The following is a 26,428-nucleotide window of genomic DNA, read 5'->3' as shown; positions in this document are numbered from 1 at the left end:
GCTCCGGAGGTGAATTTCTGGCTCCACAGCCCGGGCCTCCGAATCAGGCTTCAAAAGTCGATTTTGGCCATCGCGGCCCGAGTAGGGCGTATTCAGGCTCTGGAAGTGATTTTCTCGGTCCGCAGCCCGGGTCGCCGTTTTCGGCTTCAAAAGTCGATTTCGGCCATCGCGGCCCGAATAGGGCGTTTTCGGGCTCCGCAGGTGATTTTCTCACTCCGCTGCCCGGGTCACCGTTTTCACCTTCAGAAGTGGATTTCGGCCATCATGGCCCGAGGAGGATCTTTCAGGCTCCGGACATGAATTTCTGGCGCCGCGGCCCGGGTCGCCGTTTTCGGCTTCAAAACTCGATTTTGGCCATCGCGGCCCGAGTAGGGCGTATTCAGGCTCTGGAAGTGATTTTCTCGGTCCGCAGCCCGGGTCGCCGTTTTTGTCTTCAAAAGTCAATTTCGGCCATCGCAGCATGAGGAGGACGTTTTTGGGCTCCGGAGGTGAATTTCTGGCTCCACAGCCCGGGTCTCCGTTTCCGGCTTCAAAAGTCGATTTTGGCCATCGCGGCCCGAGTAGGGCGTATTCAGGCTCTGGAAGTGATTTTCTCGGTCCGCAGCCCGGGTCGCCGTTTTCGCCTTCAAAAGTCGATTTCGGCCATCACGGCCCGAAGAGGGTGTTTTCGGGCACCGGACGTGGATTTAGGCCTACGCAGCTCGTTTCGACGTTTTCAACTACAGAAGTCAATTTTGTCCATCGCGGGTTGAGGAGGGCGTTTTCAGCCTCCGAACGTGCATTTTGGCCTCCGAAGCCCGTGTCTCCATTTTTGGCCTCAAAAGTCGATTTCGGTCATCGTGGCGCGAGGAGGACGTTTTCACGCTCTGGATGTGTATTTCTGGCTCCGCAGCCCGGGTCGCCATTTTCACCTTCAAAAGTCGATTTCGGCCATCGCGGCCCGAGAAGGGCTTTTTCGGGCTCCGCACGTGATTTTTTCGCTCCGCGGCCCGGGTCGTCATTTTGACCTTCAAAAGTCAATTTTGGCCATCGCGGCCCGAATAGGGCGTTTTCGGGCTCTGCAGGTGATTTTCTCTCTCCGCCGCCCGGGGTCACCGTTTTCACCTTCAGAAGTGGATTTCGGCCATTATGGCCCGAGGAGGATGTTTTCAGCCTCCGGACATGAATTTCTGGCGCCGCGGCCCGGGTCGCCGTTTTCGGCTTCAAAACTCGATTTTGGCCATCGGGGCCCGAGTAGGGCGTATTCAGGCTCTGGAAGTGATTTTCTCGGTCCGCAGCCCGGGTCGCCGTTTTTGTCTTCAAAAGTCAATTTCGGCCATCGCAGCATGAGGAGGACGTTTTTGGGCTCCGGAGGTGAATTTCTGGCTCCACAGCCCGGGTCTCCGATTCCGGCTTCAAAAGTCGATTTTGGCCATCGCGGCCCGAGTAGGGCGTATTCAGGCTCTGGAAGTGATTTTCTCGGTCCGCAGCCCGGGTCGCCGTTTTCGCCTTCAAAAGTCGATTTCGGCCATCACGGCCCGAAGAGGGTGTTTTCGGGCACCGGTCGTGGATTTAGGCCTACGCAGCTCGTTTCGACGTTTTCAACTACAGAAGTCAATTTTGTCCATCGCAGGCTGAGGAGGGCGTTTTCAGCCTCCGAACGTGCATTTTGGCCTCCGAAGCCCGTGTCTCCATTTTTGGCCTCAAAAGTCGACTTCGGTCATCGTGGCGCGAGGAGGACGTTTTCACGCTCTGGATGTGTATTTCTGGCTCCGCAGCCCGGGTCGCCATTTTCACCTTCAAAAGTCGATTTCGGCCATCGCGGCCCGAGAAGGGCTTTTTCGGGCTCCGCACGTGATTTTTTCGCTCCGCGGCCCGGGTCGCCATTTTGACCTTCAAAAGTCAATTTTGGCCATCGCGGCCCGAATAGGGCGTTTTCGGGCTCCGCAGGTGATTTTCTCTCTCCGCCGCCCGGGGTCACCGTTTTCACCTTCAGAAGTGGATTTCGGCCATCATGGCCCGAGGAGGATGTTTTCAGGCTCCGGACATGAATTTCTGGCGCCGCGGCCCGGGTCGCCGTTTTCGGCTTCAAAACTCGATTTTGGCCATCGCGGCCCGAGTAGGGCGTATTCAGGCTCTGGAAGTGATTTTCTCGTTCCGCAGCCCGGGTCGCCGTTTTTGTCTTCAAAAGTCGATTTCGGCCATCGCGGCCCGAGAAGGGCTTTTTCGGGCTCCGCACGTGATTTTTTCGCTCCGCGGCCCGGGTCGTCATTTTGACCTTCAAAAGTCAATTTTGGCCATCGCGGCCCGAATAGGGCGTTTTCGGGCTCTGCAGGTGATTTTCTCTCTCCGCCGCCCGGGGTCACCGTTTTCACCTTCAGAAGTGGATTTCGGCCATTATGGCCCGAGGAGGATGTTTTCAGCCTCCGGACATGAATTTCTGGCGCCGCGGCCCGGGTCGCCGTTTTCGGCTTCAAAACTCGATTTTGGCCATCGGGGCCCGAGTAGGGCGTATTCAGGCTCTGGAAGTGATTTTCTCGGTCCGCAGCCCGGGTCGCCGTTTTTGTCTTCAAAAGTCAATTTCGGCCATCGCAGCATGAGGAGGACGTTTTTGGGCTCCGGAGGTGAATTTCTGGCTCCACAGCCCGGGTCTCCGATTCCGGCTTCAAAAGTCGATTTTGGCCATCGCGGCCCGAGTAGGGCGTATTCAGGCTCTGGAAGTGATTTTCTCGGTCCGCAGCCCGGGTCGCCGTTTTCGCCTTCAAAAGTCGATTTCGGCCATCACGGCCCGAAGAGGGTGTTTTCGGGCACCGGACGTGGATTTAGGCCTACGCAGCTCGTTTCGACATTTTCAACTACAGAAGTCAATTTTGTCCATCGCAGGCTGAGGAGGGCGTTTTCAGCCTCCGAACGTGCATTTTGGCCTCCGAAGCCCGTGTCTCCATTTTTGGCCTCAAAAGTCGATTTCGGTCATCGTGGCGCGAGGAGGACGTTTTCACGCTCTGGATGTGTATTTCTGGCTCCGCAGCCCGGGTCGCCATTTTCACCTTCAAAAGTCGATTTCGGCCATCGCGGCCCGAGAAGGGCTTTTTCGGGCTCCGCACGTGATTTTTTCGCTCCGCGGCCCGGGTCGCCATTTTGACCTTCAAAAGTCAATTTTGGCCATCGCGGCCCGAATAGGGCGTTTTCGGGCTCCGCAGGTGATTTTTTCTCTCCGCCGCCCGGGGTCACCGTTTTCACCTTCAGAAGTGGATTTCGGCCATCATGGCCCGAGGAGGATGTTTTCAGGCTCCGGACATGAATTTCTGGCGCCGCGGCCCGGGTCGCCGTTTTCGGCTTCAAAACTCGATTTTGGCCATCGCGGCCCGAGTAGGGCGTATTCAGGCTCTGGAAGTGATTTTCTCGTTCCGCAGCCCGGGTCGCCGTTTTTGTCTTCAAAAGTCAATTTCGGCCATCGCAGCATGAGGAGGACGTTTTTGGGCTCCGGAGGTGAATTTCTGGCTCCACAGCCTGGGTCTCCGAATCAGGCTTCAAAAGTCGATTTTGGCCATCGCGGCCCGAGTAGGGCGTATTCAGGCTCTGGAAGTGATTTTCTCGGTCCGCAGCTCGGGTCGCCGTTTTCGGCTTCAAAAGTCGATTTCGGCCATCGCGGCCCGAATAGGGCGTTTTCGGGCTCCGCAGGTGATTTTCTCACTCCGCTGCCCGGGTCACCGTTTTCACCTTCAGAAGTGGATTTCGGCCATCATGGCCCGAGGACGATGTTTTCAGGCTCCGGACATGAATTTCTGGCGCCGCGGCCCGGGTCGCCGTTTTCGGCTTCAAAACTCGATTTTGGCCATCGCGGCCCGAGTAGGGCGTATTCAGGCTCTGGAAGTGATTTTCTCGGTCCGCAGCCCGGGTCGCCGTTTTTGTCTTCAAAAGTCAATTTCGGCCATCGCAGCATGAGGAGGACGTTTTTGGGCTCCGGAGGTGAATTTCTGGCTCCACAGCCCGGGTCTCCGATTCCGGCTTCAAAAGTCGATTTTGGCCATCGCGGCCCGAGTAGGGCGTATTCAGGCTCTGGAAGTGATTTTCTCGGTCCGCAGCCCGGGTCGCCGTTTTCGCCTTCAAAAGTCGATTTCGGCCATCACGGCCCGAAGAGGGTGTTTTCGGGCACCGGACGTGGATTTAGGCCTACGCAGCTCGTTTCGATGTTTTCAACTACAGAAGTCAATTTTGTCCATCGCGGGTTGAGGAGGGCGTTTTCAGCCTCCGAACGTGCATTTTGGCCTCCGAAGCCCGTGTCTCCATTTTTGGCCTCAAAAGTCGATTTCGGTCATCGTGGCGCGAGGAGGACGTTTTCACGCTCTGGATGTGTATTTCTGGCTCCGCAGCCCGGGTCGCCATTTTCACCTTCAAAAGTCGATTTCGGCCATCGCGGCCCGAGAAGGGCTTTTTCGGGCTCCGGACGTGATTTTTTCGCTCCGCGGCCCGGGTCGCCATTTTGACCTTCAAAAGTCAATTTTGGCCATCGCGGCCCGAATAGGGCGTTTTCGGGCTCCGCAGGTGATTTTCTCTCTCCGCCGCCCGGGGTCACCGTTTTCACCTTCAGAAGTGGATTTCGGCCATTATGGCCCGAGGAGGATGTTTTCAGCCTCCGGACATGAATTTCTGGCGCCGCGGCCCGGGTCGCCGTTTTCGGCTTCAAAACTCGATTTTGGCCATCGCGGCCCGAGTAGGGCGTATTCAGGCTCTGGAAGTGATTTTCTCGGTCCGCAGCCCGGGTCGCCGTTTTTGTCTTCAAAAGTCAATTTCGGCCATCGCAGCATGAGGAGGACGTTTTTGGGCTCCGGAGGTGAATTTCTGGCTCCACAGCCCGGGTCTCCGAATCAGGCTTCAAAAGTCGATTTTGGCCATCGCGGCACGAGTAGGGCGTATTCAGGCTCTGGAAGTGATTTTCTCGGTCCGCAGCCCGGGTCGCCGTTTTCGCCTTCAAAAGTCGATTTCGGCCATCACGGCCCGAAGAGGGTGTTTTCGGGCACCGGATGTGGATTTAGGCCTACGAAGCCCGTTTCGACGTTTTCAGCTACAGAAGTCAATTTTGTCCATCGCGGCTTGAGGAGGGCGTTTTCAGGCTCCGAACGTGCATTTTGGCCTCCGAAGCCCGTGTCTCCATTTTTGGCCTCAAAAGTCGATTTCGGTCATCGTGGCACGAGGAGGACGTTTTCGCGCTCTGGATGTGGATTTCTGACTCCGCAGCCCGGGTCGCCGTTTTCGGCTTCAAAAGTCGATTTCGGCCATCGCGGCCCGAGAAGGGATTTTTCGGGCTCCACACGTGATTTTCTCGCTCCGCGGCCCGGGTCGCCGTTTTCACCTTCAAAAGTCGATTTTGGCCATCGCGGCCCGAATAGGGCGTTTTCGGGCTCCGCAGGTGATTTTCTCACTCCGCCGCCCGGGTCACCGTTTTCACCTTCAGAAGAGGATTTCGGCCATCATGGCCCGAGGATGATGTTTTCAGGCTCTGGACATGAATTTCTGGCGCCGCGGCCCGGGTCGCCGTTTTCGGCTTCAAAAGTCGATTTTGGCCATCGCGGCCCGAGTAGGGCGTATTCAGGCTCTGGAAGTGATTTTCTCGGTCCGCAGCCCGGGTCGCCGTTTTTGTCTTCAAAAGTCAATTTCGGCCATCGCAGCATGAGGAGGACGTTTTTGGGCTCCGGAGGTGAATTTCTGGCTCCACAGCCCTGGTCTCCGATTCCGGCTTCAAAAGTCGATTTTGGCCATCGCGGCCCGAGTAGGGCGTATTCAGGGTCTGGAAGTGATTTTCTCGGTCCGCAGCCCGGGTCGCCGTTTTCGGCTTCAAAAGTCGATTTCGGCCATCGCGGCCCGAATAGGGCGTTTTCGGGCTCCGCAGGTGATTTTCTCACTTCGCTGCCCGGGTCACCGTTTTCACCTTGAGAAGTGGATTTCGGCCATCATGGCCCGAGGATGATGTTTTCAGGCTCCGGACATGAATTTCTGGCGCCGCGGCCCGGGTCGCCGTTTTCGGCTTCAAAACTCGATTTTGGCCATCGCGGCCCGAGTAGGGCGTATTCAGGCTCTGGAAGTGATTTTCTCGGTCCGCAGCCCGGGTCGCCGTTTTTGTCTTCAAAAGTCAATTTCGGCCATCGCAGCATGAGGAGGACGTTTTTGGGCTCCGGAGGTGAATTTCTGGCTCCACAGCCCGGGTCTCCGATTCCGGCTTCAAAAGTCGATTTTGGCCATCGCGGCCCGAGTAGGGCGTATTGAGGCTCTGGAAGTGATTTTCTCGGTCCGCAGCCCGGGTCGCCGTTTTCGCCTTCAAAAGTCGATTTCGGCCATCACGGCCCGAAGGGGGTGTTTTCGGGCACCGGATGTGGATTTAGGCCTACGAAGCCCGTTTCGACGTTTTCAGCTACAGAAGTCAATTTTGTCCATCGCGGCTTGAGGACGGCGTTTTCAGGCTCCGAACGTGCATTTTGGCCTCCGAAGCCCGTGTCTCCATTTTTGGCCTCAAAAGTCGATTTCGGTCATCGTGGCACGAGGAGGACGTTTTCGCGCTCTGGATGTGGATTTCTGACTCCGCAGCCCGGGTCGCCGTTTTCGGCTTCAAAAGTCGATTTCGGCCATCGCGGCCCGAGAAGGGATTTTTCGGGCTCCACACGTGATTTTCTCGCTCCGCGGCCCGGGTCGCCGTTTTCACCTTCAAAAGTCGATTTTGGCCATCGCGGCCCGAGTAGGGCGTATTCAGGCTCTGGAAGTGATTTTCTCGGTCCGCAGCCCGGGTCGCCGTTTTCGGCTTCAAAAGTCGATTTCGGCCATCGCGGCCCGAATAGGGCGTTTTCGGGCTCCGCAGGTGATTTTCTCACTCCGCTGCCCGGGTCACCGTTTTCACCTTCAGAAGAGGATTTCGGCCATCATGGCCCGAGGATGATGTTTTCAGGCTCTGGACATGAATTTCTGGCGCCGCGGCCCGGGTCGCCGTTTTCGGCTTCAAAAGTCGATTTTGGCTATCGCGGCCCGAGTAGGGCGTATTCAGGCTCTGGAAGTGATTTTCTCGGTCCGCAGCCCGGGTCGCCGTTTTTGTCTTCAAAAGTCAATTTCGGCCATCGCAGCATGAGGAGGACGTTTTTGGGCTCCGGAGGTGAATTTCTGGCTCCACAGCCCTGGTCTCCGATTCCGGCTTCAAAAGTCGATTTTGGCCATCGCGGCCCGAGTAGGGCGTATTCAGGGTCTGGAAGTGATTTTCTCGGTCCGCAGCCCGGGTCGCCGTTTTCGGCTTCAAAAGTCGATTTCGGCCATCGCGGCCCGAATAGGGCGTTTTCGGGCTCCGCAGGTGATTTTCCAACTCCGCTGCCCGGGTCACCGTTTTCACCTTGAGAAGTGGATTTCGGCCATCATGGCCCGAGGATGATGTTTTCAGGCTCCGGACATGAATTTCTGGCACCACGGCCTGGGTTGCCGTTTTCGGTTTCAAAACTCGATTTTGGCCATCGCGGCCCGAGTAGGGCGTATTCAGGCTCTGGAAGTGATTTTCTCGGTCCGCAGCCCGGGTCGCTGTTTTTGTCTTCAAAAGTCAATTTTGGCCATCGCAGCATGAGGAGTACGTTTTCCGGCTCTGCACGTGATTTTCTCGCTCCGTGGCCCGGGTCGCCGTTTTCACCTTCAAAAGTCGATTTTGGCCATCGCGGCCCGAATAGGGCGTATTCAGGCTATGGAAGTGATTTTCTCGGTCCGCAGCCCGGGTCGCCGTTTTTGTCTTCAAAAGTCAATTTCGGCCATCGCAGCATGAGGAGGACGTTTTTGGGCTCCGGAGGTGAATTTCTGGCTCCACAGGCCGGGTCTCCGATTCCGGCTTCAAAAGTCGATTTCGGCCATCACGGCCCGAAGAGGGTGTTTTCGGGCACCGGACGTGGATTTAGGCCTACGCAGCTCGTTTCGACGTTTTCAACTACAGAAGTCAATTTTGTCCATCGCGGGTTGAGGAGGGCGTTTTCAGCCTCCGAACGTGCATTTTGGCCTCCGAAGCCCGTGTCTCCATTTTTGGCCTCAAAAGTCGATTTCGGTCATCGTGGCGCGAGGAGGACGTTTTCACACTCTGGATGTGTATTTCTGGCTCCGCAGCCCGGGTCGGCATTTTCACCTTCAAAAGTCGATTTCGGCCATCGCGGCCCGAGAAGGGCTTTTTCGGGCTCCGCACGTGATTTTTTCGCTCCGCGGCCCGGGTCGCCATTTTGACCTTCAAAAGTCAATTTTGGCCATCGCGGCCCGAATAGGGCGTTTTCGGGCTCCGCAGGTGATTTTCTCTCTCCGCCGCCCGAGGTCACCGTTTTCACCTTCAGAAGTGGATTTCGGCCATTATGGCCCGAGGAGGATGTTTTCAGCCTCCGGACATGAATTTCTGGCGCCGCGGCCCGGGTCGCCGTTTTCGGCTTCAAAACTCGATTTTGGCCATCGCGGCCCGAGTAGGGCGTATTCAGGCTCTGGAAGTGATTTTCTCGGTCCGCAGCCCGGGTCGCCGTTTTTGTCTTCAAAAGTCAATTTCGGCCATCGCAGCATGAGGAGGACGTTTTTGGGCTCCGGAGGTGAATTTCTGGCTCCACAGCCTGGGTCTCCGAATCAGGCTTCAAAAGTCGATTTTGGCCATCGCGGCACGAGTAGGGCGTATTCAGGCTCTGGAAGTGATTTTCTCGGTCCGCAGCCCGGGTCGCCGTTTTCGGCTTCAAAAGTCGATTTCGGCCATCGCGGCCCGAATAGGGCGTTTTCGGGCTCCGCAGGTGATTTTCTCACTCCGCTGCCCGGGTCACCGTTTTCACCTTCAGAAGTGGATTTCGGCCATCATGGCCCGAGGAGGATGTTTTCAGGCTCCGGACATGAATTTCTGGCGCCGCGGCCCGGGTCGCCGTTTTCGGCTTCAAAACTCGATTTTGGCCATCGCGGCCCGAGTAGGGCGTATTCAGGCTCTGGAAGTGATTTTCTCGGTCCGCAGCCCGGGTCGCCGTTTTTGTCTTCAAAAGTCAATTTCGGCCATCGCAGCATGAGGAGGACGTTTTTGGGCTCCGGAGGTGAATTTCTGGCTCCACAGCCCGGGTCTCCGATTCCGGCTTCAAAAGTCGATTTTGGCCATCGCGGCCCGAGTAGGGTGTATTGAGGCTCTGGAAGTGATTTTCTCGGTCCGCAGCCCGGGTCGCCGTTTTCGCCTTCAAAAGTCGATTTCGGCCATCACGGCCCGAAGGGGGTGTTTTCGGGCACCGGATGTGGATTTAGGCCTACGAAGCCCGTTTCGACGTTTTCAGCTACAGAAGTCAATTTTGTCCATCGCGGCTTGAGGAGGGCGTTTTCAGGCTCCGAACGTGCATTTTGGCCTCCGAAGCCCGTGTCTCCATTTTTGGCCTCAAAAGTCGATTTCGGTCATCGTGGCACGAGGAGGACGTTTTCGCGCTCTGGATGTGGATTTCTGACTCCGCAGCCCGGGTCGCCGTTTTCGGCTTCAAAAGTCGATTTCGGCCATCGCGGCCCGAGAAGGGATTTTTCGGGCTCCACACGTGATTTTCTCGCTCCGCGGCCCGGGTCGCCGTTTTCACCTTCAAAAGTCGATTTTGGCCATCGCGGCCCGAATAGGGCGTTTTCGGGCTCCGCAGGTGATTTTCTCACTCCGCTGCCCGGGTCACCGTTTTCACCTTCAGAAGAGGATTTCGGCCATCATGGCCCGAGGATGATGTTTTCAGGCTCTGGACATGAATTTCTGGCGCCGCGGCCCGGGTCGCCGTTTTCGGCTTCAAAAGTCGATTTTGGCCATCGCGGCCCGAGTAGGGCGTATTCAGGCTCTGGAAGTGATTTTCTCGGTCCGCAGCCCGGGTCGCCGTTTTTGTCTTCAAAAGTCAGTTTCGGCCATCGCAGCATGAGGAGGACGTTTTTGGGCTCCGGAGGTGAATTTCTGGCTCCACAGCCCTGGTCTCCGATTCCGGCTTCAAAAGTCGATTTTGGCCATCGCGGCCCGAGTAGGGCGTATTCAGGGTCTGGAAGTGATTTTCTCGGTCCGCAGCCCGGGTCGCCATTTTCGGCTTCAAAAGTCGATTTCGGCCATCGCGGCCCGAATAGGGCGTTTTCGGGCTCCGCAGGTGATTTTCTCACTCCGCTGCCCGGGTCACCGTTTTCACCTTCAGAAGTGGATTTCGGCCATCATGGCCCGAGGATGATGTTTTCAGGCTCCGGACATGAATTTCTGGCACCACGGCCTGGGTTGCCGTTTTCGGTTTCAAAACTCGATTTTGGCCATCGCGGCCCGAGTAGGGCGTATTCAGGCTCTGGAAGTGATTTTCTCGGTCCGCAGCCCGGGTCGCTGTTTTTGTCTTCAAAAGTCAATTTCGGCCATCGCAGCATGAGGAGTACGTTTTCCGGCTCCGCACGTGATTTTCTCGCTCCGTGGCCCGGGTCGCCGTTTTCACCTTCTAAAGTCGATTTTGGCCATCGCGGCCCGAGTAGGGCGTATTCAGGCTCTGGAAGTGATTTTCTCGGTCCGCAGCCCGGGTCGCCGTTTTTGTCTTCAAAAGTCAATTTCGGCCATCGCAGCATGAGGAGGACGTTTTTGGGCTCCGTAGGTGAATTTCTGGCTCCACAGTCCGGGTCTCCGATTCCGGCTTCAAAAGTCGATTTTGGCCATCGCGGCCCGAGTAGGGCGTATTCAGGCTCTGGAAGTGATTTTCTCGGTCCGCAGCCCGGGTCGCTGTTTTTGTCTTCAAAAGTCAATTTCGGCCATCGCAGCATGAGGAGTACGTTTTCCGGCTCCGCACGTGATTTTCTCGCTCCGTGGCCCGGGTCGCCGTTTTCACCTTCAAAAGTCGATTTTGGCCATCGCGGCCCGAGTAGGGCGTATTCAGGCTCTGGAAGTGATTTTCTCGGTCCGCAGCCCGGGTCGCTGTTTTTTTCTTCAAAAGTCAATTTCGGCCATCGCAGCATGAGGAGGACGTTTTTGGGCTCCGGAGGTGAATTTCTGGCTCCACAGTCCGGGTCTCCGATTCCGGCTTCAAAAGTCGATTTCGGCCATCACGGCCCGAAGAGGGTGTTTTCGGGCACCGGACGTGGATTTAGGCCTATGCAGCTCGTTTCGACGTTTTCAACTACAGAAGTCAATTTTGTCCATCGCGGGTTGAGGAGGGCGTTTTCAGCCTCCGAACGTGCATTTTGGCCTCCGAAGCCCGTGTCTCCATTTTTGGCCTCAAAAGTCGATTTCGGTCATCGTGGCACGAGGAGGACGTTTTCGCGCTCTGGATGTGGATTTCTGACTCCGCAGCCCGGGTCGCCGTTTTCGGCTTCAAAAGTCGATTTCGGCCATCGCGGCCCGAGAAGGGATTTTTCGGGCTCCACACGTGATTTTCTCGCTCCGCGGCCCGGGTCGCCGTTTTCACCTTCAAAAGTCGATTTTGGCCATCGCGGCCCGAGTAGGGCGTATTCAGGCTCTGGAAGTGATTTTCTCGGTCCGCAGCCCGGGTCGCCGTTTTCGGCTTCAAAAGTCGATTTCGGCCATCGCGGCCCGAATAGGGCGTTTTCGGGCTCCGCAGGTGATTTTCTCACTCCGCTGCCCGGGTCACCGTTTTCACCTTCAGAAGAGGATTTCGGCCATCATGGCCCGAGGATGATGTTTTCAGGCTCTGGACATGAATTTCTGGCGCCGCGGCCCGGGTCGCCGTTTTCGGCTTCAAAAGTCGATTTTGGCTATCGCGGCCCGAGTAGGGCGTATTCAGGCTCTGGAAGTGATTTTCTCGGTCCGCAGCCCGGGTCGCCGTTTTTGTCTTCAAAAGTCAATTTCGGCCATCGCAGCATGAGGAGGACGTTTTTGGGCTCCGGAGGTGAATTTCTGGCTCCACAGCCCTGGTCTCCGATTCCGGCTTCAAAAGTCGATTTTGGCCATCGCGGCCCGAGTAGGGCGTATTCAGGGTCTGGAAGTGATTTTCTCGGTCCGCAGCCCGGGTCGCCGTTTTCGGCTTCAAAAGTCGATTTCGGCCATCGCGGCCCGAATAGGGCGTTTTCGGGCTCCGCAGGTGATTTTCTCACTCCGCTGCCCGGGTCACCGTTTTCACCTTGAGAAGTGGATTTCGGCCATCATGGCCCGAGGATGATGTTTTCAGGCTCCGGACATGAATTTCTGGCACCACGGCCTGGGTTGCCGTTTTCGGTTTCAAAACTCGATTTTGGCCATCGCGGCCCGAGTAGGGCGTATTCAGGCTCTGGAAGTGATTTTCTCGGTCCGCAGCCCGGGTCGCTGTTTTTGTCTTCAAAAGTCAATTTTGGCCATCGCAGCATGAGGAGTACGTTTTCCGGCTCTGCACGTGATTTTCTCGCTCCGTGGCCCGGGTCGCCGTTTTCACCTTCAAAAGTCGATTTTGGCCATCGCGGCCCGAATAGGGCGTATTCAGGCTCTGGAAGTGATTTTCTCGGTCCGCAGCCCGGGTCGCCGTTTTTGTCTTCAAAAGTCAATTTCGGCCATCGCAGCATGAGGAGGACGTTTTTGGGCTCCGGAGGTGAATTTCTGGCTCCACAGCCCTGGTCTCCGATTCCGGCTTCAAAAGTCGATTTTGGCCATCGCGGCCCGAGTAGCGCGTATTCAGGGTCTGGAAGTGATTTTCTCGGTCCGCAGCCCGGGTCGCCATTTTCGGCTTCAAAAGTCGATTTCGGCCATCGCGGCCCGAATAGGGCGTTTTCGGGCTCCGCAGGTGATTTTCTCACTCCGCTGCCCGGGTCACCGTTTTCACCTTCAGAAGTGGATTTCGGCCATCATGGCCCGAGGATGATGTTTTCAGGCTCCGGACATGAATTTCTGGCACCACGGCCTGGGTTGCCGTTTTCGGTTTCAAAACTCGATTTTGGCCATCGCGGCCCGAGTAGGGCGTATTCAGGCTCTGGAAGTGATTTTCTCGGTCCGCAGCCCGGGTCGCTGTTTTTGTCTTCAAAAGTCAATTTCGGCCATCGCAGCATGAGGAGTACGTTTTCCGGCTCCGCACGTGATTTTCTCGCTCCGTGGCCCGGGTCGCCGTTTTCACCTTCAAAAGTCGATTTTGGCCATCGCGGCCCGAGTAGGGCGTATTCAGGCTCTGGAAGTGATTTTCTCGGTCCGCAGCCCGGGTCGCCGTTTTTGTCTTCAAAAGTCAATTTCGGCCATCGCAGCATGAGGAGGACGTTTTTGGGCTCCGTAGGTGAATTTCTGGCTCCACAGTCCGGGTCTCCGATTCCGGCTTCAAAAGTCGATTTTGGCCATCGCGGCCCGAGTAGGGCGTATTCAGGCTCTGGAAGTGATTTTCTCGGTCCGCAGCCCGGGTCGCTGTTTTTGTCTTCAAAAGTCAATTTCGGCCATCGCAGCATGAGGAGTACGTTTTCCGGCTCCGCACGTGATTTTCTCGCTCCGTGGCCCGGGTCGCCGTTTTCACCTTCAAAAGTCGATTTTGGCCATCGCGGCCCGAGTAGGGCGTATTCAGGCTCTGGAAGTGATTTTCTCGGTCCGCAGCCCGGGTCGCTGTTTTTGTCTTCAAAAGTCAATTTCGGCCATCGCAGCATGAGGAGGACGTTTTGGGGCTCCGGAGGTGAATTTCTGGCTCCACAGTCCGGGTCTCCGATTCCGGCTTCAAAAGTCGATTTCGGCCATCACGGCCCGAAGAGGGTGTTTTCGGGCACCGGACGTGGATTTAGGCCTATGCAGCTCGTTTCGACGTTTTCAACTACAGAAGTCAATTTTGTCCATCGCGGGTTGAGGAGGGCGTTTTCAGCCTCCGAACGTGCATTTTGGCCTCCGAAGCCCGTGTCTCCATTTTTGGCCTCAAAAGTCGATTTCGGTCATCGTGGTGCGAGGAGGACGTTTTCACGCTCTGGCTGTGTATTTCTGGCTCCGCAGCCCGGGTCGCCATTTTCACCTTCAAAAGTCGATTTCGGCCATCGCGGCCCGAGAAGGGCTTTTTCGGGCTCCGCACGTGATTTTTTCGCTCCGCGGCCCGGGTCGCCATTTTGACCTTCAAAAGTCAATTTTGGCCATCGCGGCCCGAATAGGGCGTTTTCGGGCTCCGCAGGTGATTTTCTCTCTCCGCCGCCCGGGGTCACCGTTTTCACCTTCAGAAGTGGATTTCGGCCATCATGGCCCGAGGAGGATGTTTTCAGGCTCCGGACATGAATTTCTGGCGCCGCGGCCCGGGTCGCCGTTTTCGGCTTCAAAACTCGATTTTGGCCATCGCGGCCCGAGTAGGGCGTATTCAGGCTCTGGAAGTGATTTTCTCGGTCCGCAGCCCGGGTCGCCGTTTTTGTCTTCAAAAGTCAATTTCGGCCATCGCAGCATGAGGAGGACGTTTTTGGGCTCCGGAGGTGAATTTCTGGCTCCACAGCCCGGGTCTCCGAATCAGGCTTCAAAAGTCGATTTTGGCCATCGCGGCCCGAGTAGGGCGTATTCAGGCTCTGGAAGTGATTTTCTCGGTCCGCAGCCCGGGTCGCCGTTTTCGGCTTCAAAAGTCGATTTCGGCCATCGCGGCCCGAATAGGGCGTTTTCGGGCTCCGCAGGTGATTTTCTCACTCCGCTGCCCGGGTCACCGTTTTCACCTTCAGAAGTGGATTTCGGCCATCATGGCCCGAGGAGGATGTTTTCAGGCTCCGGACATGAATTTCTGGCGCCGCGGCCCGGGTCGCCGTTTTCGGCTTCAAAACTCGATTTTGGCCATCGCGGCCCGAGTAGGGCGTATTCAGGCTCTGGAAGTGATTTTCTCGGTCCGCAGCCCGGGTCGCCGTTTTTGTCTTCAAAAGTCAATTTCGGCCATCGCAGCATGAGGAGGACGTTTTTGGGCTCCGGAGGTGAATTTCTGGCTCCACAGCCCGGGTCTCCGATTCCGGCTTCAAAAGTCGATTTTGGCCATCGCGGCCCGAGTAGGGCGTATTCAGGCTCTGGAAGTGATTTTCTCGGTCCGCAGCCCGGGTCGCCGTTTTCGCCTTCAAAAGTCGATTTCGGCCATCACGGCCCGAAGGGGGTGTTTTCGGGCACCGCAGGTGATTTTCTCACTCCGCTGCCCGGGTCACCGTTTTCACCTTCAGAAGTCAATTTTGTCCATCGCGGCTTGAGGATGGCGTTTTCAGGCTCCGGACGTGAATTTCTGGCACCACGGCCGGGGTTGCCGTTTTCGGTTTCAAAAGTCGATTTTGGCCATCGTGGCCCGAGGAGGACGTTTTCGCGCTCTGGATGTGATTTTCTCGGTCCGCAGCCCGGGTCGCTGTTTTCGGCTTCAAAAGTCGATTTCGGCCATCGCGGCATGAGGAGGACGTTTTCGGGCTCCACACGTGATTTTCTCGCTCCGCGGCCCGGGTCGCCGTTTTCACCTTCAAAAGTCGATTTTGGCCATCGCGGCCCGAGTAGGGCGTATTCAGGCTCTGGAAGTGATTTTCTCGGTCCGCAGCCCGGGTCGCCGTTTTCGGCTTCAAAAGTCGATTTCGGCCATCGCGGCATGAGGAGGACGTTTTTGGGCTCCGCAGGTGAATTTCTGGCTCCACAGTCCGGGTCTCCGATTCCGGCTTCAAAAGTCGATTTTGGCCATCGCGGCCCGAGTAGGGCGTATTCAGGCTCTGGAAGTGATTTTTCGGTCCGCAGCCCGGGTCGCTGTTTTTGTCTTCAAAAGTCAATTTCGGCCATCGCAGCATGAGGAGTACGTTTTCCGGCTCCGCACATGATTTTCTCGCTCCGTGGCCCGGGTCGCCGTTTTCGGCTTCAAAAGTCGATTTTGGCCATCGCGGCCCGAGTAGGGCGTATTCAGGCTCTGGAAGTGATTTTCTCGGTCCGCAGCCCGGGTCGCCGTTTTTGTCTTCAAAAGTCAATTTCGGCCATCGCAGCATGAGGAGGACGTTTTTGGGCTCCGGAGGTGAATTTCTGGCTCCACAGCCCGGGTCTCCGATTCCGGCTTCAAAAGTCGATTTCGGCCATCGCGGCCCGAAGAGGGTGTTTTAGGGCACCGGACGTGGATTTAGGCCTACGCAGCTCGTTTCGACGTTTTCAACTACAGAAGTCAATTTTGTCCATCGCGGGTTGAGGAGGGCGTTTTCAGCCTCCGAACGTGCATTTTGGCCTCCGAAGCCCGTGTCTCCATTTTTGGCTTCAAAAGTCGATTTCGGCCATCGCGGCCCGAATAGGGCGTTTTCGGGCTCCGCAGGTGATTTTCTCACTCCGCTGCCCGGGTCACCGTTTTCACCTTGAGAAGTGGATTTCGGCCATCATGGCCCGAGGATGATGTTTTCAGGCTCCGGACATGAATTTCTGGCACCACGGCCTGGGTTGCCGTTTTCGGTTTCAAAACTCGATTTTGGCCATCGCGGCCCGAGTAGGGCGTATTCAGGCTCTGGAAGTGATTTTCTCGGTCCGCAGCCCGGGTCGCTGTTTTTGTCTTCAAAAGTCAATTTCGGCCATCGCAGCATGAGGAGTACGTTTTCCGGCTCCGCACGTGATTTTCTCGCTCCGTGGCCCGGGTCGCCGTTTTCACCTTCAAAAGTCGATTTTGGCCATCGCGGCCCGAGTAGGGCGTATTCAGGCTCTGGAAGTGATTTTCTCGGTCCGCAGCCCGGGTCGCCGTTTTTGTCTTCAAAAGTCAATTTCGGCCATCGCAGCATGAGGAGGACGTTTTTGGGCTCCGGAGGTGAATTTCTGGCTCCACAGTCCGGGTCTCCGATTCCGGCTTCAAAAGTCGATTTCGGCCATCACGGCCCGAAGAGGGTGTTTTCGGGCACCGGACGTGGATTTAGGCCTACGCAGCTCGTTTCGACGTTTTCAACTACAGAAGTCAATTTTGTCCATCGCGGGTTGAGGAGGGCGTTTTCAGCCTCCGAACGTGCATTTTGGCCTCCGAAGCCCGTGTCTCCATTTTTGGCCTCAAAAGTCGATTTCGGTCATCGTGGCGCGAGGAGGACGTTTTCACGCTCTGGATGTGTATTTCTGGCTCCGCAGCCCGGGTCGCCATTTTCACCTTCAAAAGTCGATTTCGGCCATCGCGGCCCGAGAAGGGCTTTTTCGGGCTCCGCACGTGATTTTTTCGCTCCGCGGCCCGGGTCGCCATTTTGACCTTCAAAAGTCAATTTTGGCCATCGCGGCCCGAATAGGGCGTTTTCGGGCTCCGCAGGTGATTTTCTCTCTCCGCCGCCCGAGGTCACCGTTTTCACCTTCAGAAGTGGATTTCGGCCATTATGGCCCGAGGAGGATGTTTTCAGCCTCCGGACATGAATTTCTGGCGCCGCGGCCCGGGTCGCCGTTTTCGGCTTCAAAACTCGATTTTGGCCATCGCGGCCCGAGTAGGGCGTATTCAGGCTCTGGAAGTGATTTTCTCGGTCCGCAGCCCGGGTCGCCGTTTTTGTCTTCAAAAGTCAATTTCGGCCATCGCAGCATGAGGAGGACGTTTTTGGGCTCCGGAGGTGAATTTCTGGCTCCACAGCCTGGGTCTCCGAATCAGGCTTCAAAAGTCGATTTTGGCCATCGCGGCACGAGTAGGGCGTATTCAGGCTCTGGAAGTGATTTTCTCGGTCCGCAGCCCGGGTCGCCGTTTTCGGCTTCAAAAGTCGATTTCGGCCATCGCGGCCCGAATAGGGCGTTTTCGGGCTCCGCAGGTGATTTTCTCACTCCGCTGCCCGGGTCACCGTTTTCACCTTCAGAAGTGGATTTCGGCCATCATGGCCCGAGGAGGATGTTTTCAGGCTCCGGACATGAATTTCTGGCGCCGCGGCCCGGGTCGCCGTTTTCGGCTTCAAAACTCGATTTTGGCCATCGCGGCCCGAGTAGGGCGTATTCAGGCTCTGGAAGTGATTTTCTCGGTCCGCAGCCCGGGTCGCCGTTTTTGTCTTCAAAAGTCAATTTCGGCCATCGCAGCATGAGGAGGACGTTTTTGGGCTCCGGAGGTGAATTTCTGGCTCCACAGCCCGGGTCTCCGATTCCGGCTTCAAAAGTCGATTTTGGCCATCGCGGCCCGAGTAGGGCGTATTGAGGCTCTGGAAGTGATTTTCTCGGTCCGCAGCCCGGGTCGCCGTTTTCGCCTTCAAAAGTCGATTTCGGCCATCACGGCCCGAAGGGGGTGTTTTCGGGCACCGGATGTGGATTTAGGCCTACGAAGCCCGTTTCGACGTTTTCAGCTACAGAAGTCAATTTTGTCCATCGCGGCTTGAGGACGGCGTTTTCAGGCTCCGAACGTGCATTTTGGCCTCCGAAGCCCGTGTCTCCATTTTTGGCCTCAAAAGTCGATTTCGGTCATCGTGGCACGAGGAGGACGTTTTCGCGCTCTGGATGTGGATTTCTGACTCCGCAGCCCGGGTCGCCGTTTTCGGCTTCAAAAGTCGATTTCGGCCATCGCGGCCCGAGAAGGGATTTTTCGGGCTCCACACGTGATTTTCTCGCTCCGCGGCCCGGGTCGCCGTTTTCACCTTCAAAAGTCGATTTTGGCCATCGCGGCCCGAATAGGGCGTTTTCGGGCTCCGCAGGTGATTTTCTCACTCCGCTGCCCGGGTCACCGTTTTCACCTTCAGAAGAGGATTTCGGCCATCATGGCCCGAGGATGATGTTTTCAGGCTCTGGACATGAATTTCTGGCGCCGCGGCCCGGGTCGCCGTTTTCGGCTTCAAAAGTCGATTTTGGCCATCGCGGCCCGAGTAGGGCGTATTCAGGCTCTGGAAGTGATTTTCTCGGTCCGCAGCCCGGGTCGCCGTTTTTGTCTTCAAAAGTCAATTTCGGCCATCGCAGCATGAGGAGGACGTTTTTGGGCTCCGGAGGTGAATTTCTGGCTCCACAGCCCTGGTCTCCGATTCCGGCTTCAAAAGTCGATTTTGGCCATCGCGGCCCGAGTAGGGCGTATTCAGGGTCTGGAAGTGATTTTCTCGGTCCGCAGCCCGGGTCGCCATTTTCGGCTTCAAAAGTCGATTTCGGCCATCGCGGCCCGAATAGGGCGTTTTCGGGCTCCGCAGGTGATTTTCTCACTCCGCTGCCCGGGTCACCGTTTTCACCTTCAGAAGTGGATTTCGGCCATCATGGCCCGAGGATGATGTTTTCAGGCTCCGGACATGAATTTCTGGCACCACGGCCTGGGTTGCCGTTTTCGGTTTCAAAACTCGATTTTGGCCATCGCGGCCCGAGTAGGGCGTATTCAGGCTCTGGAAGTGATTTTCTCGGTCCGCAGCCCGGGTCGCTGTTTTTGTCTTCAAAAGTCAATTTCGGCCATCGCAGCATGAGGAGTACGTTTTCCGGCTCCGCACGTGATTTTCTCGCTCCGTGGCCCGGGTCGCCGTTTTCACCTTCAAAAGTCGATTTTGGCCATCGCGGCCCGAGTAGGGCGTATTCAGGCTCTGGAAGTGATTTTCTCGGTCCGCAGCCCGGGTCGCCGTTTTTGTCTTCAAAAGTCAATTTCGGCCATCGCAGCATGAGGAGGACGTTTTTGGGCTCCGGAGGTGAATTTCTGGCTCCACAGTCCGGGTCTCCGATTCCGGCTTCAAAAGTCGATTTTGGCCATCGCGGCCCGAGTAGGGCGTATTCAGGCTCTGGAAGTGATTTTCTCGGTCCGCAGCCCGGGTCGCTGTTTTTGTCTTCAAAAGTCAATTTCGGCCATCGCAGCATGAGGAGTACGTTTTCCGGCTCCGCACGTGATTTTCTCGCTCCGTGGCCCGGGTCGCCGTTTTCACCTTCAAAAGTCGATTTTGGCCATCGCGGCCCGAGTAGGGCGTATTCAGGCTCTGGAAGTGATTTTCTCGGTCCGCAGCCCGGGTCGCCGTTTTTTTCTTCAAAAGTCAATTTCGGCCATCGCAGCATGAGGAGGACGTTTTTGGGCTCCGGAGGTGAATTTCTGGCTCCACAGTCCGGGTCTCCGATTCCGGCTTCAAAAGTCGATTTCGGCCATCACGGCCCGAAGAGGGTGTTTTCGGGCACCGGACGTGGATTTAGGCCTATGCAGCTCGTTTCGACGTTTTCAACTACAGAAGTCAATTTTGTCCATCGCGGGTTGAGGAGGGCGTTTTCAGCCTCCGAACGTGCATTTTGGCCTCCGAAGCCCGTGTCTCCATTTTTGGCCTCAAAAGTCGATTTCGGTCATCGTGGTGCGAGGAGGACGTTTTCACGCTCTGGCTGTGTATTTCTGGCTCCGCAGCCCGGGTCGCCATTTTCACCTTCAAAAGTCGATTTCGGCCATCGCGGCCCGAGAAGGGCTTTTTCGGGATCCGCACGTGATTTTTTCGCTCCGCGGCCCGGGTCGCCATTTTGACCTTCAAAAGTCAATTTTGGCCATCGCGGCCCGAATAGGGCGTTTTCGGGCTCCGCAGGTGATTTTCTCTCTCCGCCGCCCGGGGTCACCGTTTTCACCTTCAGAAGTGGATTTCGGCCATCATGGCCCGAGGAGGTTGTTTTCAGGCTCCGGACATGAATTTCTGGCGCCGCGGCCCGGGTCGCCGTTTTCGGCTTCAAAACTCGATTTTGGCCATCGCGGCCCGAGTAGGGCGTATTCAGGCTCTGGAAGTGATTTTCTCGGTCCGCAGCCCGGGTCGCCGTTTTTGTCTTCAAAAGTCAATTTCGGCCATCGCAGCATGAGGAGGACGTTTTTGGGCTCCGGAGGTGAATTTCTGGCTCCACAGCCCGGGTCTCCGAATCAGGCTTCAAAAGTCGATTTTGGCCATCGCGGCCCGAGTAGGGCGTATTCAGGCTCTGGAAGTGATTTTCTCGGTCCGCAGCCCGGGTCGCCGTTTTCGGCTTCAAAAGTCGATTTCGGCCATCGCGGCCCGAATAGGGCGTTTTCGGGCTCCGCAGGTGATTTTCTCACTCCACTGCCCGGGTCACCGTTTTCACCTTCAGAAGTGGATTTCGGCCATCATGGCCCGAGGAGGATGTTTTCAGGCTCCGGACATGAATTTCTGGCGCCGCGGCCCGGGTCGCCGTTTTCGGCTTCAAAACTCGATTTTGGCCATCGCGGCCCGAGTAGGGCGTATTCAGGCTCTGGAAGTGATTTTCTCGGTCCGCAGCCCGGGTCGCCGTTTTTGTCTTCAAAAGTCAATTTCGGCCATCGCAGCATGAGGAGGACGTTTTTGGGCTCCGGAGGTGAATTTCTGGCTCCACAGCCCGGGTCTCCGATTCCGGCTTCAAAAGTCGATTTTGGCCATCGCGGCCCGAGTAGGGCGTATTGAGGCTCTGGAAGTGATTTTCTCGGTCCGCAGCCCGGGTCGCCGTTTTCGCCTTCAAAAGTCGATTTCGGCCATCGCGGCCCGAATAGGGCGTTTTCGGGCTCCGCAGGTGATTTTCTCACTCCGCTGCCCGGGTCACCGTTTTCACCTTCAGAAGTGGATTTCGGCCATCATGGCCCGAGGATGATGTTTTCAGGCTCCGGACATGAATTTCTGGCACCACGGCCTGGGTTGCCGTTTTCGGTTTCAAAAGTCGATTTTGGCCATCGCGGCCCGAGTAGGGCGTATTCAGGCTCTGGAAGTGATTTTCTCGGTCCGCAGCCCGGGTCGCTGTTTTTGTCTTCAAAAGTCAATTTCGGCCATCGCAGCATGAGGAGTACGTTTTCCGGCTCCGCACGTGATTTTCTCGCTCCGTGGCCCGGGTCGCCGTTTTCACCTTCAAAAGTCGATTTTGGCCATCGTGGCCCGAGTAGGGCGTATTCAGGCTCTGGAAGTGATTTTCTCGGTCCGCAGCCCGGGTCGCCGTTTTTGTCTTCAAAAGTCAATTTCGGCCATCGCAGCATGAGGAGGACGTTTTTGGGCTCCGGAGGTGAATTTCTGGCTCCACAGTCCGGGTCTCCGATTCCGGCTTCAAAAGTCGATTTTGGCCATCGCGGCCCGAGTAGGGCGTATTCAGGCTCTGGAAGTGATTTTCTCGGTCCGCAGCCCGGGTCGCTGTTTTTGTCTTCAAAAGTCAATTTCGGCCATCGCAGCATGAGGAGTACGTTTTCCGGCTCCGCACGTGATTTTCTCGCTCCGTGGCCCGGGTCGCCGTTTTCACCTTCAAAAGTCGATTTTGGCCATCGCGGCCCGAGTAGGGCGTATTCAGGCTCTGGAAGTGATTTTCTCGGTCCGCAGCCCGGGTCGCCGTTTTTGTCTTCAAAAGTCAATTTCGGCCATCGCAGCATGAGGAGGACGTTTTTGGGCTCTGGAGGTGAATTTCTGGCTCCACAGTCCGGGTCTCCGATTCCGGCTTCAAAAGTCGATTTCGGCCATCACGGCCCGAAGAGGGTGTTTTTGGGCACCGGACGTGGATTTAGGCCTACGCAGCTCGTTTCGACGTTTTCAACTACAGAAGTCAATTTTGTCCATCGCGGGTTGAGGAGGGCGTTTTCAGCCTCCGAACGTGCATTTTGGCCTCCGAAGCCCGTGTCTCCATTTTTGGCCTCAAAAGTCGATTTCGGTCATCGTGGTGCGAGGAGGACGTTTTCACGCTCTGGATGTGTATTTCTGGCTCCGCAGCCCGGGTCGCCATTTTCACCTTCAAAAGTCGATTTCGGCCATCGCGGCCCGAATAGGGCGTTTTCGGGCTCCGCAGGTGATTTTCTCTCTCCGCCGCCCGGGGTCACCGTTTTCACCTTCAGAAGTGGATTTCGGCCATCATGGCCCGAGGAGGATGTTTTCAGGCTCCGGACATGAATTTCTGGCGCCGCGGCCCGGGTCGCCGTTTTCGGCTTCAAAACTCGATTTTGGCCATCGCGGCCCGAGTAGGGCGTATTCAGGCTCTGGAAGTGATTTTCTCGGTCCGCAGCCCGGGTCGCCGTTTTTGTCTTCAAAAGTCAATTTCGGCCATCGCAGCATGAGGAGGACGTTTTTGGGCTCCGGAGGTGAATTTCTGGCTCCACAGCCCGGGTCTCCGAATCAGGCTTCAAAAGTCGATTTTGGCCATCGCGGCACGAGTAGGGCGTATTCAGGCTCTGGAAGTGATTTTCTCGGTCCGCAGCCCGGGTCGCCGTTTTCGGCTTCAAAAGTCGATTTCGGCCATCGCGGCCCGAATAGGGCGTTTTCGGGCTCCGCAGGTGATTTTCTCACTCCGCTGCCCGGGTCACCGTTTTCACCTTCAGAAGTGGATTTCGGCCATCATGGCCCGAGGAGGATGTTTTCAGGCTCCGGACATGAATTTCTGGCGCCGCGGCCCGGGTCGCCGTTTTCGGCTTCAAAACTCGATTTTGGCCATCGCGGCCCAAGTAGGGCGTATTCAGGCTCTGGAAGTGATTTTCTCGGTCCGCAGCCCGGGTCGCCGTTTTTGTCTTCAAAAGTCAATTTCGGCCATCGCAGCATGAGGAGGACGTTTTTGGGCTCCGGAGGTGAATTTCTGGCTCCACAGCCCGGGTCTCCGATTCCGGCTTCAAAAGTCGATTTTGGCCATCGCGGCCCGAGTAGGGCGTATTGAGGCTCTGGAAGTGATTTTCTCGGTCCGCAGCCCGGGTCGCCGTTTTCGCCTTCAAAAGTCGATTTCGGCCATCACGGCCCGAAGAGGGTGTTTTCGGGCACCGGATGTGGATTTAGGCCTACGAAGCCCGTTTCGACGTTTTCAGCTACAGAAGTCAATTTTGTCCATCGCGGCTTGAGGAGGGCGTTTTCAGGCTCCGAACGTGCATTTTGGCCTCCGAAGCCCGTGTCTCCATTTTTGGCCTCAAAAGTCGATTTCGGTCATCGTGGCACGAGGAGGACGTTTTCGCGCTCTGGATGTGGATTTCTGACTCCGCAGCCCGGGTCGCCGTTTTCGGCTTCAAAAGTCGATTTCGGCCATCGCGGCCCGAGAAGGGATTTTTCGGGCTCCACACGTGATTTTCTCGCTCCGCGGCCCGGGTCGCCGTTTTCACCTTCAAAAGTCGATTTTGGCCATCGCGGCCCGAGTAGGGCGTATTCAGGCTCTGGAAGTGATTTTCTCGGTCCGCAGCCCGGGTCGCCGTTTTCGGCTTCAAAAGTCGATTTCGGCCATCGCGGCCCGAATAGGGCGTTTTCGGGCTCCGCAGGTGATTTTCTCACTCCGCTGCCCGGGTCACCGTTTTCACCTTCAGAAGAGGATTTCGGCCATCATGGCCCGAGGATGATGTTTTCAGGCTCCGGACATGAATTTCTGGCGCCGCGGCCCGGGTCGCCGTTTTCGGCTTCAAAAGTCGATTTTGGCCATCGCGGCCCGAGTAGGGCGTATTCAGGCTCTGGAAGTGATTTTCTCGGTCCGCAGCCCGGGTCGCCGTTTTTGTCTTCAAAAGTCAATTTCGGCCATCGCAGCATGAGGAGGACGTTTTTGGGCTCCGGAGGTGAATTTCTGGCTCCACAGCCCTGGTCTCCGATTCCGGCTTCAAAAGTCGATTTTGGCCATCGCGGCCCGAGTAGGGCGTATTCAGGGTCTGGAAGTGATTTTCTCGGTCCGCAGCCCGGGTCGCCGTTTTCGGCTTCAAAAGTCGATTTCGGCCATCGCGGCCCGAATAGGGCGTTTTCGGGCTCCGCAGGTGATTTTCTCACTCCGCTGCCCGGGTCACCGTTTTCACCTTCAGAAGTGGATTTCGGCCATCATGGCCCGAGGATGATGTTTTCAGGCTCCGGACATGAATTTCTGGCACCACGGCCTGGGTTGCCGTTTTCGGTTTCAAAAGTCGATTTTGGCCATCGCGGCCCGAGTAGGGCGTATTCAGGCTCTGGAAGTGATTTTCTCGGTCCGCAGCCCGGGTCGCTGTTTTTGTCTTCAAAAGTCAATTTCGGCCATCGCAGCATGAGGAGTACGTTTTCCGGCTCCGCACGTGATTTTCTCGCTCCGTGGCCCGGGTCGCCGTTTTCACCTTCAAAAGTCGATTTTGGCCATCGCGGCCCGAGTAGGGCGTATTCAGGCTCTGGAAGTGATTTTCTCGGTCCGCAGCCCGGGTCGCCGTTTTTGTCTTCAAAAGTCAATTTCGGCCATCGCAGCCCGAAGAGGGTGTTTTCGGGCTCCGGACGTGGATTTAGGCCTACGCAGCTCGTTTCGACGTTTTCAACTACAGAAGTCAATTTTGTCCATCGCGGGTTGAGGAGGGCGTTTTCAGCCTCCGAACGTGCATTTTGGCCTCCGAAGCCCGTGTCTCCATTTTTGGCCTCAAAAGTCGATTTCGGTCATCGTGGTGCGAGGAGGACGTTTTCACGCTCTGGATGTGTATTTCTGGCTCCGCAGCCCGGGTCGCCATTTTCACCTTCAAAAGTCAATTTCGGCCATCATGGCCCGAGGAGGTTGTTTTCAGGCTCCGGACATGAATTTCTGGCGCCGCGGCCCGGGTCGCCGTTTTCGGCTTCAAAACTCGATTTTGGCCATCGCGGCCCGAGTAGGGCGTATTCAGGCTCTGGAAGTGATTTTCTCGGTCCGCAGCCCGGGTCGCCGTTTTTGTCTTCAAAAGTCAATTTCGGCCATCGCAGCATGAGGAGGACGTTTTTGGGCTCCGGAGGTGAATTTCTGGCTCCACAGCCCGGGTCTCCGAATCAGGCTTCAAAAGTCGATTTTGGCCATCGCGGCCCGAGTAGGGCGTATTCAGGCTCTGGAAGTGATTTTCTCGGTCCGCAGCCCGGGTCGCCGTTTTCGGCTTCAAAAGTCAATTTCGGCCATCGCGGCCCGAATAGGGCGTTTTCGGGCTCCGCAGGTGATTTTCTCACTCCGCTGCCCGGGTCACCGTTTTCACCTTCAGAAGTGGATTTCGGCCATCATGGCCCGAGGAGGATGTTTTCAGGCTCCGGACATGAATTTCTGGCGCCGCGGCCCGGGTCGCCGTTTTCGGCTTCAAAACTCGATTTTGGCCATCGCGGCCCGAGTAGGGCGTATTCAGGCTCTGGAAGTGATTTTCTCGGTCCGCAGCCCGGGTCGCCGTTTTTGTCTTCAAAAGTCAATTTCGGCCATCGCAGCATGAGGAGGACGTTTTTGGGCTCCGGAGGTGAATTTCTGGCTCCACAGCCCGGGTCTCCGAATCAGGCTTCAAAAGTCGATTTTGGCCATCGCGGCACGAGTAGGGCGTATTCAGGCTCTGGAAGTGATTTTCTCGGTCCGCAGCCCGGGTCGCCGTTTTCGGCTTCAAAAGTCGATTTCGGCCATCGCGGCCCGAATAGGGCGTTTTCGGGCTCCGCAGGTGATTTTCTCACTCCGCTGCCCGGGTCACCGTTTTCACCTTCAGAAGTGGATTTCGGCCATCATGGCCCGAGGAGGATGTTTTCAGGCTCCGGACATGAATTTCTGGCGCCGCGGCCCGGGTCGCCGTTTTCGGCTTCAAAACTCGATTTTGGCCATCGCGGCCCGAGTAGGGCGTATTCAGGCTCTGGAAGTGATTTTCTCGGTCCGCAGCCCGGGTCGCCGTTTTTGTCTTCAAAAGTCAATTTCGGCCATCGCAGCATGAGGAGGACGTTTTTGGGCTCCGGAGGTGAATTTCTGGCTCCACAGCCCGGGTCTCCGATTCCGGCTTCAAAAGTCGATTTTGGCCATCGCGGCCCGAGTAGGGCGTATTGAGGCTCTGGAAGTGATTTTCTC

The sequence above is a fragment of the Pelodiscus sinensis genome, chromosome 1 (assembly GCF_052426305.1).
Source record: "Pelodiscus sinensis isolate ZL-2025 chromosome 1, ASM5242630v1, whole genome shotgun sequence".
Lineage (NCBI taxonomy): Eukaryota > Metazoa > Chordata > Testudines > Trionychidae > Pelodiscus > Pelodiscus sinensis.
This window is presented reverse-complemented; position numbering follows the sequence as displayed.